The sequence below is a fragment of the Vidua chalybeata genome, chromosome 1 (genome assembly GCF_026979565.1).
Source record: "Vidua chalybeata isolate OUT-0048 chromosome 1, bVidCha1 merged haplotype, whole genome shotgun sequence".
Lineage (NCBI taxonomy): Eukaryota > Metazoa > Chordata > Aves > Passeriformes > Viduidae > Vidua > Vidua chalybeata.
Genome location: NC_071530.1, coordinates 137,854,634 through 137,872,871, shown reverse-complemented (window position 1 = coordinate 137,872,871; position 18,238 = coordinate 137,854,634).

Genomic DNA, 18,238 nt, shown 5'->3' with positions numbered 1-18,238 from the left:
GTTGTTCATTTTTGAACTTGAGGCTTAGATAGACTTTTCTTAAAACCCAAAAGCTCCAGAGCACAGTAAAGTTTGAAAGCTAATGTCAGAGGCTGACGCAAGCATTTCCTAGGATGGCACAATTGGCGGCACCACAGATGCAGTCAAATATTTTCCTATTGGTCCATCTGTCTGTTGCACTTGTTTAATAATTCCACCTCTCTGGCCCCAGACACTAAACATTTCCAAATTTAGGCCACAATCTAAATACATTAAAGAAATTTGCTGATTGTCCTGTTTAGGTAAAGAGTCCCCCAAAAAACCTTTAAATGATGCTACAACATGGATGAATAAAATTATCTACAAAGTCTGAAATACAGAAATAAATTTCTCTATTTCTTCTAAAGTGTCTAGCTTTGTATGAGTGGATCTCATTATCTAGACCCCATCTTCTCTGAATGATTGTCTCATTTATCAGTCATCCCTTTATTTTTCATCAGGAAAATAGTTTTCATGCGATGGCTTGATCCATGGACACAGATCAGATGCAGATATTTGAAAAGAAATATTAGTGTCAAAGAGCGCTCCAGCTTTGATCTAACACTAAATCTTTCCTTGGTCAAATTATTGTTTGCCTCAGGAAAGGTAGTAAACTTCTGAGTGTGTGAAGCAAAAATAGTGTTGTAAGGCTTTTAATATGGATCCCAGATGTTTTACATTGACATTTATTATCCAGAAAAAGTATAAGTCAGCAAAAATACAGGTGGTCTTTTTTGCTGTCAAATTTTCATGACATTAAGAGTGGATGAAACTCCTGGAAACAGTGTACTTCTTGCCCTGGTCTCTGGACCATTCAAAATGAAGGAATCTCATAACAGATTCTCAGTACTGTGTTTGTCTCTGGAATTATTTGCATATTTTCTACTCCTTATATTACACACACACACATATATATATATATATATAAGTTTTCAGCTCATGCCTTAGAATGTGGATGTGTAAGTATGCATATTGTTTTAGTTTTAGGAGTGATTTTAGGAATGTGGGTAACCTTTTGGTATTTATTGCTTGAAACTTAATCTTAACAAAATTAATGTATCTATTGTTCAAATTACTTTGCCAAAGGTTTCCAAGACATTATAACAGGGAGAAAGTGAATGTTTATCATCCCATAACTACGTTTATTAGCCCATAATCTAATGTCTACTTCACAACAGTAGGTGATGATTTTTCATTGCAAGTAAATAGCTAAACAAATCATCTGCTGTGCAGAAGGATGAAATCTGTCATCTTCTCCTAAAAGTAGTAGGAGTATTTTGACTGAGACCAACTGGTGTGAAAGGCCATCATGGGAAGGTCTTTTACCAACGGTTTTGAAAATAGAAAATGCTTTCATGAGATCATGAAAGGAAGTATTGATCTCGGTAACTGGCAGGAAACATAACGAAGCATCTACTTGCAATGAACCAAGTAAGACTGGAGCCAATAAAACTGATTATATCGTGTATCAAGCATGCATATAGAAAGTTCTGCCTCTTTCAAACAAAAGATACTTAAATAGGCTAAAAATAAATATAAGTTGTGGATCAGAATAATACACTGTTTGAACCCTCAGAAAGACCAAGAGTGATAAAAAAATGTACTTGTGAAGTATTCTGATGGAATCTTAAGAAAACACCCAGATATCCAGTTCATGAGTGACACAATATATTTCAACCATGTCACTAATAATTTGCAGTTTTCTGTGGCTTTAACCAAGCACATCAAGCAGTACCTTGATGCAATTAAATTAATTTGTCTATAGCATATTTTACAGAATATTTTGAGTTGCAAGGGACCCACAGGGATCATCAAGTTCAGCTCTTAAGTGAATGGCCCATATGGGGATTGGACCTTCAACCTTGGTGTTATTGGCATCAAGCTCTAATCAACTGAGCTAATATATATATAATACAGCATGAAAAATTCCAGCTTCAGGCATACTACTGATATTCTATTAAGTAAGGAAAAGGAAAAGAAAATAGCTTGAATTCTACAGGTAGCAATGTGTCAGTAACTTACAAGTGGGAGACCTGAGAAGGAAGAAATTTATTCAAAGGTCTCATAAGGTCAATACAAGCATATTGGTTTAGAAAACATTTGAGAAAGTAATTAAAGGGATAATTTTAGAACAAGTTAAAGGAAAAACACAATGATAAATTATTGTTTTTTCATGGAATTCCTAAATACACTGTAATAAGTATTATCCTTTTAGATGAATTCTTAATCCATTATGTCCAATTAAAAAATAATAAATCAAATCACCATCCTTAGTACAATATTTCTTGTACTAACCATCTTGATATATGTTTTTTAAATACTTATTTAATTTATTATTATTATTATTATTGAATTTATACACAATAACAGACTGAAATGTCAAGAAAGAACTCTTCATTATCCTGAACATACTATTCATCAACAATGTCAGCAGATTTAACATTTGTTTTTTGTATCCATTAACATTAATGTTTTTTCTTCTTTTTCCCCCAAGAAAAGCATCAATCCATAATCCATTTAAATACTAGCAAATAGCACACAGGAACAACATCTTAGCTTGACCAGCTCTAGGACTTATATGGAACTTTTTCTACCAGAGTATATATCCTCTTGGTAAGGAGAACACCTTTGAATTTAATAATTCATCTCTTATTTCCTTATAGGATTAATAAATGCTTTGTTCAGGCATTTATGTAAGGTCTATCAGATTTATATCAGATGAATAGAAATAAATCTAATGGCCCTATTTAAAAGTATCCTTAAGACTTTATTTTTCAGTCATGTCTACCTAAAAATCCTTACTGACAATACAGTTGTTGATAAGATGATTTTCTAGCATGTTGACCAACACTCTATCATATTGAATCTGTCCATCTGCTATATCCTTCTTTGAAACAATAATATTGTAAAGTTATAATATTTAAATGACAGAATAATCTTTTGTGTATATGTATGTATATTGTCTAGCATATTCAAATCCTTCTCAATGATGATGAGTGCATTCCTTCATTTCACTGTAATAGCATTGTAATGGATTTCACTCCTTTTAAAAGCATGTATTAAAAGTAAGAAGGTATGGCATTATTTTTTCCTCTGTCAAAGATAAAACAATCAATTGTGTTTTCTTGAATTACCTAATTGTAAATATGTTTTCTAGTCTTCTGAAAAAGAAAAAAAATCTGTTTGAATGAAAATAAAACAACCAAGGAATTTGAAATCCTACCTCTAATCTTCCAAAACTCTGATTTTCTTTCGTCATAAATTGCTGATAACTGTTTCACTGGCATTAACTAATAATGCTCCGTAAAATCACTGTAAATACAGACAAATAAAGAGCAAGACTTAATTCTGGAAAGCACATTTTTTTCATACTCTTCCATGGTCACAAGAATCAGGCTATAATTTTACTGTGCTGTGCATAGTAGCTGTTTCCCCAAGAGTCCACACAATTGTGTAACAAGACTACACACACCCCTACCCTTGTACACACACTCTGTAAGGATGTGGAGAAAAATAACATACAAAGTAAGAGGAAAACTGCTGTTAGAATTAGAGGTAGAAGGAAGTGAACTGGGGAGAAGAGCACACACAGGAGTCCTGGTGTTACAAAATGGAACTCACTCTAACAAACAATGTGAGTTAGAGTGCCACTAGAAAGCTGCATTTAGAAAAAGGAACCTGAGCTGAAAACTGTGGGATTAGTTCTGTAGTTAGACATCTTATGCCAACATCTCATGCTTTTGTACTCAGCACTGAAGACCTCTAGGTGAGTGTGAACAAAGAAATAGTGTCTTGAAAGATGTGTCTGTTTGGGATTTTTAAACAAATAAGGTGTGATGTTATGACTGATGGATGATATTCCCGCTTTGTCCGTTCAGTTTGTGGAATGTTACATTCAGTTAGAAAGATGCTTGTGGGCAGCAAAGATGAAGGCTGCCAATTTGCCTTGGACACTACTGAAGTGAAAAAACTGTGAGGAAACTCCCCCAGTTTCATCTGGGAAAGGGAGTTTGCTGAATCTCCAGTTACTGGACAGGAAGAGCTGGGATAAGGCAGTGCCTGGTCTCTGGTATGAAGCAGGCTGGGAGTGAGGAAGATGGCAAGCTTGCAGCACGAGGGCAGATGGAAACCTCTGATCAGTAAGACAGTCAGACTTCCAAAAGGACAGAAAAACACGTCTTTATCTAAGAGCCCAGAGGAGACCGAGTGTGGTTTATTTAAATTTTAGAAATTACAGAAAAGTTCTAGACTGTGAGAGAGGATGACTGGCTTTGTAAGGTTTCCTGGGAAACAAGGTGTTGATAACACCTGTGTATTAATCCATCCCCAAAATTAAATGTTAGAGTCTACACTCTCATAATCAATAGCATTAGGTATTTAAAGGTCTTCAGCTCTTTCTGTGACAAAAAATGTGGCTAATTCAAGGTCCCACAACTAATATATTTTCTCTTTCTTTAGCTCATTTCAAGGAAGGAAGATTATGTTGATGCTTTCTAATACTTTAACTACAAGAGCAAAGAGAAAAATTGCAAGGGAAGCTAAATGCTGTCTGTTCATCTCCCATCGTACTTAAGACTGTTGCTTTACAGTCCTCCGATTCTGTGCAGCAGCTACAAAATATTTTTCTTGTGTTTGTTATTTTGACAGATACACAAATTCCTGCAGTGCATGTCTAGTGCCTCTGTCAGCAAGGATAGCAGCTGGTGGTCAATATGAGGTTTAAAAGTTAAAAGCTCTACTCCAAAGATTTCTGTCCATAGTGGTTACATGGTGTTTTCTAATTATTATGAGATGCCCAGACTGACTCCAATAGCTTGATTTTTTGTATACTACATGGAAAATAAATGCTTCTCATAAGGCTACAAAAAACAGTGGAAGCATTTACAATATGAATTAAATTGAAATAACTGGAGTGGCCTAAAAATAGGGGGGTTTACATGAAAAAATATGGGGTTTTTTTAGGGTTTTTTTTGTCTTTTTTTTTTAATCCCCCCCTTTTAAAATTTGCCATAGCTAAAACAAAAGAGAAAATGAGAAATTAAAACCTTTTGAGAAACACTTTCTTGAAAGATGATTTAATAATCAACACTGCTTCACAAAATTTTCTTTCAAGTGATATGGAAGCAATTTTTTCAGTATATCTGATAAGAACTGGCCTGAATGGTGAGGTGGTTTGACCTTGGCTAGCTTCTAGACTCTTACTTCCCCTTTTCACTAGGTCAGTATATAAAAGAAGATGAAAAACTTGTGGGTCAAGACAAAGACATCACTTATCCATTACCGTTTTGGGCAAAGAAGACTCAACTTGAGGAAAATTAATCTAACTTTCTGCCAATTAAAATACAGCTGTGTAGTAAGAAATAAAGATAAATTGGATTAGCATCTCCTCCTCTATTTTTTGGGTTTTTTTTGGTCTGGGCTCATGTTTACTTCTTCACTGCCATTTCCTTTACCACCACACCATCCAGGCATGCATAGGGAGGAGGGTTGATGAATAGGTATTCCATTCATGATTTTTCTCTCTCTCTCTTCTTTTTGCTCACACTTTTCCTCTGCTCCAGCATGGATCTTTCATGGGCTGTAGTTCCTGCCAGAAGCCTGTTCCTGTGTGGGCTCTCTGTTGGCTGCAGTTTTTTCAGGTCATGACCATATGCTCCAAAATAGGGTCCTCTGAGGGCTACAGGGGAATCTCCTTCTTCTCTGATGTTGTTTTTCATATATTTTTCCTCACTTGTCACTGTCTAGACATGCTGTGCCCTTTCTTGAACGTTTCTGCAGAGGCAAGCCCAGCTTGGTGATGGGCTCATTCATGTCCTGAATTGGGGCTGTTGGAAGGAACAGTTGTGTCCAGCATGGGACATCCCTGGTCTCTTCATCAAACCAAAGTCATTGCTAGAAGAAGACCACAAAATATTTAAGGCCTCTTTTCAGGTTGCCTGGTTCCCGATTAAGGTGGACACCATGTCTAATTTTTAAAGACTGATGTACTTTTAAGCAACATCTAGTGCCTGGCACTGTTTAAGAAAAAATATTTTATGAATTTTGGAGCAAAAAGTTTCTTTGGAGATGAACAAAGATGAGCAGAACACACTGGCCTGATGATAAAGACATTAGGAACACAAATACCAACACATTGTGGAGTTGCACACAAAAAACTGCAGCAGAATTTCTGGTTCTCCCTCTACTTCTTTCTTAGAGTACAGAATAACTTGAATATAATTTGGTCTTCAACTCCACTGGGCTTAACTTAAAAACAGATGTATGACTTATGTAGAAAGTCTGCTAGGTACAGAGTTCTCTCAGAAACTGATATACCTATGTTGTAAATCACCTTCAGGCCATAAGAGAAAAGTAACAACAGGGTAAATAAATATGATGTTTCCCCAGTGTGCTTTTTCTTCTACAGCTTCATGTTTTTTATCAGTTTAGAAATATTCTGTGGATTTCTCTAGAAAATATTTATTGGTCTCTTGAACTCATTTATGGTTTTTGACCTTTAACATTCTTTGATGAAGAGTTTCAACTACTTTCTCTTTGTTGCCCAAATAACTACCTTCTTTTTTTTGTTTGTTTTTTTGTTTTTAAATTCAGGCATGAATTTATAATGCTGCCTTAAAAAAAATCCCAACAACCTCTCTTTATTAGAAGAACATGCCAGAACTTCTGTTGAAAGATGATTAAAAAATCTTCAAATTTTCAGTCTAAATATATTCATTGCCAATTCATTCCCATTTGTTTTTTGCTAATTATTGAATAGTTAATATAGTGATTCTCTCAGAAACACTCAGTACGTCCCTTCTCAGACATAAATTTGTTAGACAAAACAAGCCAAACTTTCTAGCATCTGCTCACAAACTATTTTTTACTTCTTTATCTAGCTACTCTGCACCTTTTCTGGTCTTAATGAATGTTTGTTGTAAAGTAAAACAGAAATGGAGAAGAGAAATTAATCCAGACCTTTGCCTCCTATCTCTGGAAATTCTTTTTTAGGTGCTACGCCTTTATGTTTCTTTTAACTCTGACAGACTAGAATACTCTGTGTGGCTGGTGGGAGTGCTGCTCATTTTTCAGATTTTCCATTAGAGATGTTGAAGAAATTAAACACTAGGTTGTCATTTTCACGGAGAGTTGTAAATAGTTTAGGTCTTATAATAAGTGAAAGCAAGAGTATAATATGTATAATATGTAACATACAGCCTTCAAAGAAAAAATCAATTGTAGCTAGAGATAGATCTCAGCCATACTGATGCATTTTGGTAAGTTTTGGAACAACTCCAAGTCCAATGCCAGTCCTGAATTTTGTAGCTCAATCCTTACCAAGACACAGAGAGAACAATGCCATACAAGGGTCAGAGAACAATGTGGCATCTGAAGGCTGCCACAGGTTCCCAGAAGTCTGGGTCTATCAGTGTTGTTGGCACCCACAGGTGTCTATATGAATGTGTCTGTCTGTGTCTCTATTTCTATTTTAAACTCCTGTTTCCCCCCCTGGGGCAATTACCACATTGACGTCAGAACATTGCCCAGCACCTCATTTATGTCTGAGAAGAGAGGGGAACAGTGTTGAGAAGAGAGCTCAATGGAAAAAATAATATTCAGTGTGTGTTAAAAGCATTGAGGGAGGAGGAGTGGGTGGAAGAGATGGGAAATTTTAAGTCAGTATATTTATGTTATTCTAAATACCAAAAACCTGGTTATTTTGGATATGAATACTGCATTAGTATCTGAGAATATAGTTAGGCAGAGGTTTTGGAATATCTGAATACCTGACTCTACATGAAATAGCTTGAAAATATTTCTCATTATTTTGCTCTTCATTTGATAATTTTCTTTCTGCTGTTAATCAAAAATCATGATAAACCCCTGATGCTTTTTTTCTTTCACTCCATGTGCTTTTCTTAGAGTAATCACTCATAACTTTGCAGCAGATATTAGATATTTATAGAACTCCAACTTGTTAGTCATAACATCATGTACTTAACTGAAACTGTTGTGAGCTCCAGATGGAGGTAGACAGTATCTTGTCCAATAAACTCTGGTGTTAATGCACCAAATAGGCAATCTATGCTCATATGGCTTCAAGTCAGAGAATGACAGAATGGAGCTGTAGTGTATATTATATACACAATATACACAGTACTGTATATTAGAATTCAATGCTCAGTGCTCCACATGTTGGTTTTAGTAGTCCAGAATGATTTTTAAGTGATTTTTACCATCTCTGTGACCTAAAGCAATATAGGCAAAACACCATGCTGCACAGCATACAAGCTGTAGTCCCTTTTATATCTTAATCTTTCACTTTTCTCTCTTACTGAACTTTGTTACCCATTTCTATCCCCATTTCCTGCTCTTTTACTTCATTCATTTCCATTTAACTCTTCTTCGTTTCTAGTCCTGCAGTCCAGGCATGTTTGGCTTTCATTTCTTAACAAAATACTTCTTGTTCTGAGGAGGCTGTATTAGACCCAAAAAACTTACCCAATAGGGAAAGTACATTATTTATTCATATTTGAAGATTTTTTGGTTTAAAAGCTGGTCATACAATTTGGAGACCGGCTTCATGTTTTCTGAAGGCTTGTGGTTGGCAATATTGCATGGAGCTCTTCCAACCTTGTTCATCTGTAGAGAGACTGAATAGAAAAGCATTCTTTATATTCCTTAAATCTGGAGCATTGCTCTCCAATATAGTTGGCTGATATTTTCATGGAAAAACTGAGTTTTGTTAGCTTTTTCTTTCTTTCACAAAGAAGAAGGGAATTTACATCCCTACCTGGTTCTGCATTCTTTTGGGTATCTTGAATTTCCTACTATCTAGGTAAAACCAAAGAAAACTTTCAGGTTTTTATTTTATTGGTTAAATTATGAAACAACAATTTTTAATTTTGTTTGAAATGTTGTGGGAACCTTGCTATTCTCCAAACATGTTGAATACTTATCCAGTGTTCCCTTAATCACTTTAATGTGGTTAAGACCTGATTCCTCACACTACAAACAACTGACAACTCAGGAAAAAGTAATATGCACTCAAAAGGTTGACTTGACTCCTCTTTGGGAAGCACAGTACTTTGCTGAGGGACATTGCCCTCTGCAGCCTATGCTCACCAACAGCAATGTGATGATACCATCATTTTGGGGCCTGGGGTACAAGGGAAGCTTAGCTTTATTTTGATTGCACAAGCTCTTTTTAACCCCAAGTGGAGTTCTGTTGTTGTTGTGAGTTTGGGGTTTTTTGGTTTGGGGTTTTTTATTTCTTCATTTGTTTTCTTACTTGGTGTTTGAAAGTTTGGTCTTTTAGAAAAGAAAAAAGGTGTGTAATGTGCAACAACATAGAAAAAATCAATAGACACTATTTCTGCAGTTAAAAATAAAAAAAATATCATGTCTGCCTGCTTTTCTCAGTCGAAACTAGCATTGTCCAACATTGTCTGGTGTGCAAGGAATTCAGTAGCACTAAATCCTGTGACACTAGCTGGTTAGGTAACCTGGCAGCCAAGTGTTGGAAACATCCAAACATGTCTGAAACACAATATGAAGGAGATTGATTTACTGCTTTCTCTGCAGCCAGAGCTTGTTTCCATAGAAATAGTTTTGGGTTGCTTCCTGTTTTTTCATGAGTCCTTTATATGCCTCTGGAACACTGCGCCATGGCATAAGTGAAAAACATGTAAAGACCTGATTCATCTCTCCCTTGTAAAGACTTTATTTACATTGCTGCTAATCAAAAAATGTGATTTAATTGCTCCTGATCTGCAGAGCAATTCCTCTTAGTGGACTAATATTGCTTATTTTCCTTTAAGCAGATGCACAGAAATTATACTGCTTGCAATATATTCAGAAGATATGAATAATTTTTTTTTACATTAAACTGAATTTCTTACAGCAAATATTTTAAGATTTTTGCATAAAATAATGTTACCATTTTAATAGTAACTTGGAGCTATGAAATCCTATTATGTTCAGAATAATGATGACAGCTAATGTCAGAAACAAGAATAAACATTTTTCACTTCATTGTTTTTCTTTCCCCTTTTTACATATATATGAAAGTTTTATTAATCATCAAAATGCAGCATTCAAAGTTATTCATAAAAGAAAAACATCCTCCTGTACTAGCTTGGTGGTTTCTTATGCATAACTTCTTATTTAATTCTAAAATTTCAAAACAGTCTGCTTGCAATGAGTTTCTCAAACCTGTAATACTTCACTTCATAAAAGCTGTCAGAAATGCTAAATAAAACAGTCCACTCTGAAAAAGGCCATGCCCTATCAGCTTACAGCAGATGTCTTTATCTTATTTATTGCTCAGAAAACTAAGGCTATAATGGTTGGAGAAATCAGGCATCATGCTGATAAATATGTAAAATGATGGCTATAATTTCTTGATAGTCAGAATAATAAGGTATATACCAAAGATATACACTTATAATATACCCCTATAATCTCATAATTATTTTGGAGCTGTCGTCTATGTTAATAAAAAAGAGTAATGCTGGCATATGAGATGCTAAAGATTTGCAGCATTCAATGCCTTCAAATTCAAAATTTCTGCTTCTTTTGTGTGATTTTTCTGGTATTACGTGCTAAGGTTACTAAAGACACACCTGAAAGCATTTTTGCCTGTTCCATACCTACTTACAACAGTTCTCAAGCACATTCTTCAAATCCTCTTTAAGTCAATAAGAATTGCACATATACCTAACTAGTGGGATGAGTTTGAAAGGACAGTTCTTTCTGAGAGGAAATCTTGTTCAAAAATTAATATTTAAAAAGAAATTTCTCTGGGTTTGAATTGACTTAGGTTTGTCAGAAAAAAAATGTGTTAAAAAGAATCATTGTGTCAGATAACAAGGAGTTGGTAGGGAGATTGTACAGTGTATGATAAACCTGAAAAGAATCCTCTGCTTTCAGATAACTGAATTCTCAATCATAGTTGTGCTCCATTGGGAAGAATGTTGATGTGCAGCTTTGATGGAAGGTATTAACCAAAAGTTGTGAAATCACAGTAATGAGAATAGTTTTCATTTCCTGTTCCAATGATCCTACCGCCATATGTAAGCTTGCTTCAGTTATGCTGTTCTACATGAGGTAAAAGAGCATCAGTGTCACAAGAAGACTTGGGACGTGATTCTGTATCGATGAAGTTAATTGAAAGAGGAACTGGTCTTTCCTGAATATACAAGTAAAAAAATAATGGAAGAAAATTTCTTCCCTGTTTTTGTGTCTTGTATCCATTTAATATTCATGGACAGTGGCTTCATGAGAATTACTTCTGCTTCTCTTTAGTTATTGTGTATTTGTTACCTTACTGTCTGCTGCTTAAAATGGCTATAATGCTGCTTGTACCAGAGTACACTATGCAATTTTGTTGATATGTTTACAGTACAGATTGATCTGTAAATGGGATGTGAAAATGTTCTACTGAACTATTTGTTAAAATAATCCAACTCGGTCAGATTAGTCAATTTAAGACTTTGGAAAGCATGGATTTATTCCTTCGTTAAAGTCAAAAGTCATATAAATCTTCTTCATAATCTCATTTGTACTGGGAGAAATTCATCTCCCAGGCAATCACTAATTTTATTTAAGATTTATTAGGTCTACAATTCATGTCTGGTCATCCAAGCAAGGATCATGAAAGACAAGTAACTGTATTTCCAGAGCATTTGGTTGGTGAGGCACTTCTGATACTACAGCATTCCTGACTCTGAGGCATTGAAGTATTTCAATATATATGTAACACTAATGGTGAAGGGAGAATAGGATTTCCATTCAAAAATAATACAGAAAAAAGAAATAGAGATTCTCACAACCAAAATGGGCCAAAATAAAAGATAAAGCTCTCCAGTATCCCAACACAGGGTACCTCTCTTCTGAAATATCTACAAGTAAGCATGTCCACATGTTTGCCCCTAAAGCAGAATATGTTGAACAATATTTCATGCATGTGACTGCTATTGTTGTTCAGGCAGCAGTGAAGCTTTTTTATGTTGTTTGTAATGCTTCTTTAGCAGAAGAAAATTTTTCAGATGTCTGACATCTGTCACCAGAAACATTCTGTGTGCATTTTAGGAACTGTAGAGAATTACAAATTTCCTTAATTTTGGGATATCTGTTGAATGTCCATTGTACTTGCCAAACCATATTTAGAGAACTGAGTAAAAAAAGATAGTGTGGTTTGGGAAAGAATTTTGAAATGTAGTTGCATTCCACATTGGGGGAAAAAAACCAAAACAAAACAGAAGCTTTGATGCATTGATGAAAGGGAATAACATCCTTACTCCAAGGCAGTCTGTCTAGTGGTCTGCCCCCAGCAGAGATCATAGAAGCCCCAGTATTTCAAATCACACACAAAAGTCTGGCAGACAAGTTTGCTAAGAAAGTAGAAAAACCTGACAGACAAATTTTATAAGGCTCTTGTCTGGATTGCTTTATTTGAATTTTATCACTGCCTCTTTCCATAAATCTTTATAATTTTGATTATCTAAAAACTCTGAGGAAACAGAAATTTTGTTCAAGTGTTTTTTCAGCTAGCGACATTCACAGAGTTTATTCTTATTGTTAATGCTCACTATGAGCATGGTGATTTCATTACAATTCTGATATTATGAACAATTGAACAAGGAGTAAATTAATGGGATCTTCCAAAAATAGTAGAAATTGTGCTGAAACTTTATGAAAATTTTACAGTAAATATGAATGAAAATATTTGGATACTATTTTGGTGAAAAAATAGCTGCTGCCAAAGCCTAAATATGTGACCAAATTTTGTATAGGTATAAGAGTACCTGCAAGAGCAAATTTAATGAATGCAGAATGAAGTATTTTGTAAAATGTTCTGAAAATATGGTGATTCTTGCAAGAAGAGAAGAACAAGTATGAAAAGCAAGGCTGAGTGAGACTGAGTGCTGAGAAGGAAAAGTGTTCATGTGCAAACCCTTCTGCACTGAGAATCTCAGAAAGCTATTAAGCCTTTCTGCCGTTTGTTGTCACCAAGAGCAGCAGCAGTAACCAAGTAACATTCAGAGAAATGGTAGAGAGCCTCTTTGTTTATTTTTCCCCACAGAGTGGATCCTCTCTGGAAACCCTTAGCTTTAGGAAGTGCTGCATTTCCAATCCTTTCTAGCAGGCACAGTTATTGCATGAGCATAAGCAATGTGCATAATAAGTGTGAATAATTTCTTTTCTTTGTGTAACAGCAGATCCTGATGTACATTTATTTTGTTTTTACAAGGAAAATAAGCCAAGGGGTTTGCAAGAGCCTAATACCAGGTGGTGGTTTTATTGCTATCTACTGTACATAATGGTAATAATTTATATTAAGAGTTTACTATGGAAATATTGTTATGTCCTGTTAAAACACAGTAACTATCATGTTTTACAGACAAGTTAAAGAATTTCTGGGGGAATATAATCATTACATACACATGCCAAACTGGAACAGGGGAAAGGGAAAGGGAAGACAATTTAGTTTTCAGGCAGTTCAGATAGATGGGTTGCCAAGAATCTAGAATATTTAATTCACATCGAAATATGTGCACATCCAAAGACTTTGGAGATGCAGAAGACACCTCATAAACCTCTATACTTATCCTACTTGGAGCACAGGGTTTCCAAGTTCTGTAATAGACTTCCTTATGTGCTGGTGGGAAGGTCGTCATAGTGTCCTGGAAGAAGGAGGTTGCTAAAGTTGACTGCTTCACAGTCTCTCTGGAAGAGTGAGATTAGCAGCACACAATGCACACAAGAAATTAAGCCCATAAATAAAGCAGAAGTCCCAGCTTGCATCAGAAAGATGAGTACTTCTAGAACATTGTTTAGCAGAAATCCTTCCTCCTTGATATTCGCCATGCAGAAGGCAGGATCAATGGCAGGAACTCTGTCAGGTATGAGCTCACTGGAAGCTGCTTCTGCTTCTGACATTTCACCAAAGCTGGATGGGTGCATGCATTTCATGAGTGAGGACTTTTTTCTTTCTTTATATTTTTAATTAATGTTTGGCTGCAACATGTACTGAAGCCAGGGCTGAGACACTGTATGACCAATTGAACAGGATATTCCCAGCAATTTAGGGCAGTTTAATATTAATTAGACCCATCAAATTTGTCTGTGATTTTCATGGATTTCATAATTATTTCAGAACCATTCTGTTTCTGAATACAAGCATGTGTGTCATGAGTGGGTCCATCAATCCAAACATGAATGTCTACCAGGGCTGGCACCTTCTGGTTTAGATACAGGTTTTCCAACCCCTTTTAGTTACTATGAGCAAATATAGAGACTGAGAGAAGCAGAAACTAACCATTTTACAGTCCTCACACTTTTTAGTCTGAGAAACTGTCACTCACCTTTGTCTGCATTTGCTAATGTACTGCTGTAGTAAAGTTGAAGAAGTAAAGAGAGTACAAGCATAGCAGTACAGCACACACACTTCCTGTCCTGTTAATTGGGGCTAAACTCTAAAATCCAGATTTGATTCTTCTATCTTTATTCCACACACTAAGTTATCCCAGCAAATAGGTTGAGTTCTTTTTAATATAATTTACTAGTGTTTGGGTATCATGTCTGTCAGAAGAGAAACTCAAAGGCTCTTTTGTTTTCATCTTCTGTATAGAGTATGTAGTCCTTTTAGAATTACTTGGTAGCTGTTCTTCGGACAATACTCTATTGGATCTTCACTGGGCAGCCAATATATCTGACGAAGAAACTGTTCTTACCAGGGATTTTTCATCACAGCATCTTGACAAGATACATTTAGATTTTTTTCCACCTTTTTCTCTTTTCCATGAATAAATTACTAGGTAATCCTTTTCATTTCCTCTAGTGGAAAAATAGGAAAACAAGACAGTTATTGTTTCTGGCAATCTGGTTATGACTGCACTTGAAGAAGTATTACTGCAGATATTTTCAGGATTTAATGGTTTAGGCTTTAAGGTCTTTTGGAGATGTAGGAACTGGATTTTTCTGGGACAATGAAAAATTTCATGTTGAGCATCTAAGACTAGTAACATTGATAAAAAAAACCTTTTCATTAAAATGATAATGCTAATGTGAGAAGAGAGGCAGAATGGTTAATGGAAAGAAAGATTTAGAAAACTATGCATAGACGGAAGGAAACAAACCTCTGATAGATCAATATGCTCAAATAGTGAAAATAAAGTATTATCTATCCTACTTCTAAAAGAACTGACTCATGAAAACAGTCCTGTACCAAGCCTAATCAATAAATATAGTTGGAGTGGAGTAATACTCTGTACTTGCTAATGTTCTATAAGTAATTAAAAAGGAGGTTGGAGAATTAAATCTCAGCAGTTGTAGAGATACTAATCACAGCAAATCAAAGCATAGTCTGAGTTGGAACAGAGCCATGATGATCTTTGAGTCCAACTCTTGATTTAATGGCCCATACAGGGATTGAACCATGGTGTTGGTGGCACCATGCTGTAACCAACTGAGCTTTCTCAGGGTCCAAAATGACCTCTCTACAGCTTTAAAGAAAAGCAGAATAAAGGCCCCTTATGCATGTAAAATGATATTAAATGCAACCCAGGTTTATTAAAGATGTGTCATACCTTTGATATGATAATTCTTTGATAAAAAAATCCCCTACTTTTCACAATAGAAAAAAAAATCATTATCTCTCACCCTTCTTAACAGCCTAGGAACAAAATGCTATTTTCATTTGAAAAGATAGTGATTAAGACAAGAATTGCAAAGAAGAAAAATTGAGTAAAAGAAAAATTATGTTTTGTGTTGAAAGAGTAATTTCAGGCTGAGGAAGGCTACTACTACCATCAAAGTTAGAAGTGATTTCTTTCAAAATGCTCTTTACAAATTTGACAGAAAAGGAGGAGTGGGTGAAGGAAACACATGCAAAACAATTTTTATTTTCTCTACATACCAGAGAAAGACATTTATCCTAGTAATTAAATTTATGATTTCTTGATGTATGCCTGTTGCTTGCATTATGCTCTACTGTGCAATATATAGTTTCTTTTCTTTGACTGCTGTATTTCATATGAGCAAGCCATCCTCTGAACTTCAAAAAGAATATTCACATCATTTAATTTGTGCATAAAATATTTAAATATTTTGTTTGAAGAGTCCTTCACATTGAAGAAAATTTGCAATTTGATATATATAAATGCTAATACCTGTAGTAATTACCTTCACGTTTTCCTCATACTGAGTTTTAAGTATGAGTTAGCAGTGATGTTTCACCCCTGAATTTCTTAGCTGTTGTTACTTCTAGTCAGATCTATGAAATTATTTAAACTACTCTTTTGGTATTTAACAAACTGTACTGTTCTCTTGGAAGTCACTTTATTTCCTTTAAGAGTGAAAAGGATAAAAAATATTAAAATTATTTATTTTGGTATAAGTTTTAAAAAGTAGAGAGAATAATGAGTAAGCAAAAGAAATCCCTATCTAAAATCCCTGCAAGAGGTAATAAAGCATGAATGCAACAAAGAATTGTAATAATGTTAGCAGCTATACAAACTGTTTAATTAGAGATTAAATCAGACCCAGAGGTTGTCTCTGTGGCAAATATAACTGGAACTCCACATAGCAATGGAATACTCGATGAAAGATGTAGAGTTGTAATATGGATCTATTTTTACTCTTTCAATCACTTAAAGGAGAAGGATCTATTTACAGAATTATAACATCATTGAATTATGTAAAATGGACAGGATCTGGGGAGGTCTAGTGAGTTAGAGTCCAGACAGTATTTGTGCAGGAAAATCCTGAATATCTGCAATGATGGAGACTTCACAGTCTCTGCTGAAAATGATTTTTAGTATTTGGTCATCTTCATGATAAGTCCATGCCCTGCCCCTCCACCCCACTTCCTGCTGCTCTCTTCAAGTCCATTCCCAATGTAAGGACATTTAATAGAATTGGCCCCTATATTTATCCCTGAGGGATGCTCCTGATAACCATCCAGTTATCCATTCATATTGTGGATCACAGGACACTGAGCCTAGTGATGAAGCCAGTTTCCTCAGCTCCTTCCAGTTATCCAATTCATATGCTACCAATTTTGCTCTAAGGACACCATGGGAGACTGTCAAACTGCCAAGGCATCCAACACTTCCCCACCTGTACACAAGGCCAGGCAGAAATCAGTTTGATCGGGCACTATTTGTCTCAATCACTTGATTGCAAATCTGCCCTTGACCTTTGCATTCTCTGCCATCTCCCCCTTGTCTGAGCACAGCCAGAAACCCCCGAGTCAACTGTTACCTGCATGAAGGGATTGATGCCAAGACATTCCAATAATCTCCTGAACTGCTTGCATCCAGGCCTCTTCCCTTTCCAGTAGATATTGGGATGGTGGAAGTCTCCTATGAAGTCTAGGTTCTGTGATCATAAATATCTTTCCAAGTGTCTAAGGGAGACTTTTTTTATTTCTTGCCTCTTTCAGATACAGTGGTCAATTTATTCCTAGATATTTATTTCCAAAAAAGTCTGTCAAGATGTTAATTCAAAATACAAACTGAACGGAAAATGATTTTATAAGTTCTCAAGAGTTTTGAATAATCCAAATACTTTTCTTTACCTGAATTTTGCCAATATTCAGATAGAATACAAGTTTTTCAAATAATTCATTAAACAAAACTTTGACCTGTCCAAATCTGCACTACCTAGATTTTCTTAACTCATTACATGGGGTGGTTGTTTTCATTGATTGTATGAAATATTTTAAATGAAGTATTAGTTATGAGATTTTCTTTCTGTCCTTGATCTAAGGGTGCTGTTGATTCTGTCATCTCAACACTTTATATGTTGCTTTCAAATGTCTGAAATGAACTATTGAAATTAATACAACACAACAATGAATCAAGATACTGAAAAGAATTAGTTGGAGCCACAAGGATGGTATTTCAGGCTGGGATTTCCTGGGTAGACTCTATGTGAGTAAAATCTGAATGAAAATTATGGTTATTTAGACATAGTCTAAGAATTACCAACTTATTCCATCTGTGACAAACTCTTACCCCTCTTTACACAGGGCCAAACTACTAGAAAAGAATGAAAATAACTTTCTTTCTCTATATTGAACGAGGACAATCAAGAAATAAAAAAAGAACAGAACATTCAGAGGAACTTGTGAGGAACCAAAACTGTCATATATATGATTTTTATGAACTGAGTAATTTAGGGATTCAAGATGGGGCTATTGCTTGAAGATGGATAATTTTGCACAATAAATTTA